Source organism: Penaeus monodon, chromosome 43, assembly GCF_015228065.2.
Source record: "Penaeus monodon isolate SGIC_2016 chromosome 43, NSTDA_Pmon_1, whole genome shotgun sequence".
In the NCBI taxonomy this organism is placed as follows: Eukaryota; Metazoa; Arthropoda; class Malacostraca; order Decapoda; family Penaeidae; genus Penaeus; species Penaeus monodon.
Window position 1 is genome coordinate 25,196,311 of NC_051428.1, and position 2,500 is coordinate 25,198,810.

The window sequence follows — 2,500 nt, forward strand, 5'->3', positions numbered from 1 at the left end:
ATATAGTAATAATAATAACAATAGTAATGATAATAACAATAATAGCGATAATGATAAGAGTGACAACAATAATAATGATAATGATATTAATATTGATAATAATGAGAATATTGTAGCGATATCAGTATTCTAATTACTATTATTGTATGCATTAGTAATTTTATCATCATTATCTTCATCACTGATAATGCCAAGAGAGGAAAAGATATATATTTACATACACTGAAAGAAAAAAATATTCCTTCGTTGTAAAATCAAAATCCAGTACCAAAAAAAGATATTTGAAAGTCATATTTTGTTGAAATAATTTAGTGCTTCTTTGCATTGCAATAAAATATTGTTTACACAGGGAAATACGTACATAAATTTGCGTTTTAATAGTCATAATAAGAACTACAATATGAGTAGTAATAATACTGTTATTGATAACGATAATAGTAATTATAATAACAATAGTAAGAATAATGATATTAGTGATAATAATAATGGTGATGGTGATAGTGATCATGATGGCAGCAGTCATAGTTATTGATGATGAAGATAATGAAATTAACAACAATGATAACGATAACAATGAAATTAACAATAATAACAATAGCGATGGTATTGATATTGATTATGATAACAATAATTATGATAATAAAAGAAGAAAATTATGTACTACAGTACTACTACTACTACTACTACTTCTATTACTAGAAACAATAATATTAATGATAACAATGGTGAGGATGATGATAATAATAATGAACTTAAGCATAATGAAAGAATGATAATGATAATAACAGTAATAAAAATACTACCACTACAGCTACAACTAGAACAATGATATTAATAGCATGAGGCAAATCAATAAGCAAGAATATCCTCCGTACTCAGTTACTTCTTGCGTACCTAGTGCCCTTAACACACGTAACAACCCTAGCGTAATTTCCTGGTACAAGCGAACCCTACCCCATTATGCAAAGGAATCATTATCCACCCCAAAATAACCTACGAAAAAACACTGGAATCGTCAGCGTGTCACCTGTTGTCTTCATTATTATTACGTCTTGTTTTTTCCCCCCTTCTTCAGGAAAGATAACACACAGAGCTTTAAAATCCCAGCGTGCATTGCAGAAGCAGTTCACTCTTTGTCTCTGTGACGTTGCGGTAAGTGAGTTCGGTAATAGTGTAACGAGTTTTTTTATTTATTTATTTGTTTTTTTTTATAATAACAGAGGTATACATAGAGAAATTGTAGGATATTGTGTAGCCTGCCTTTGCAAATGTAACAGAGATAAATATAACAAATATAACAAATATTGCAAATGTAACAGAAGTAAATATAACAGATATTGCAAATGTAACAAGAAAAAAAATATTGCAAATGTAACAGAAGTAAATATAACAAATATATAAAAAATATTGCAAATGTAACAGAACTGAAGTGTGAGATACATATGCTAGAGGACAACATTCTTCACCAAAGAATGGGTCTTTTGTTATGCTCAAACCATAAAAAATAGACATTTATTGTGAGGTTTTATAGGCCAGTAATTGAACACCTTTTTTCTTAATACGATTTTTTTTTTCATAACAGTGTTATACTGGCAACTGATTTTCGATCCCATATACTCATTTCATTAGAGATTCTTTCTGAAAAGAGTTTAAAAAATGTTCGTTTCTAATATTATTTTTTTCCGGAATTAGAAAAAAAATTTCTATGAATATATATTTTTTTCTGGAAGATAATCAACAATAAATTGCACATTTCTAAATAAGTTTCAGTGGAAAGTTTCGGGCGTGAAAGTTCCAAGGGACGAGATACAAGTGTCTGGATATGTTTTCGAGTTTATATTCTTTCGAGAAGTTTCAAATTTATGCCTAAATATTAAGTAAAAGTTTCATGTCTTTAGGGGATGAGTTTCGAGAGATAGTTTTAGGTTTTAGGTTTCTGAACAGTATGTTTCTTGTTTCTGGACCATTTCTGAAACTAGTTTAAAGGTTTCAGTATAAGATCGAGGCGCGACTTTCATGTTTATAGGTAAGTCTTGAAGGAAAGTTTAATGCCATTGCTTCAAGTAACATTTTGCAAAGTTGCATGTTACAACTTATATTTACAAGCTGCATTTTAGAAATTTCCATGTTTTGTGTTTATATATATATATATATATATATATATATATATATATATATATATATATTTTATATATATATATATATATATATATATATATATATATATATATATATATATATATATATATATATACACACACACACACACACACACACACACACACACACACACACACACACACACACACACACACACAACACACACACACACACACACACACACACACACACACACACACACACACACACACACACACACACACATATGTATGCATATATATATATATATATATATATATATATATATATGTATATATATATATATTTATATATATATATATATGTCTATCTTCATTATTATTTTTCAAATTAGAGTACA

General features: G+C 27.9%; 1 protein-coding gene across 1 annotated transcript in view; it reads left to right on the forward strand.

Annotated features, from left to right (window-relative positions):
• The first annotated feature begins 1,065 nt into the window (after positions 1-1,065).
• LOC119568170 (NPC intracellular cholesterol transporter 2-like) overlaps positions 1,066-2,500 on the forward strand; it is a 5,705-nt gene continuing 4,270 nt past the window's right edge. The window contains exon 1 of the mRNA XM_037916588.1: positions 1,066-1,152. The gene's annotated coding sequence lies outside the window, so the exon portion shown is untranslated. The remainder of the gene's footprint in view (positions 1,153-2,500) is intronic.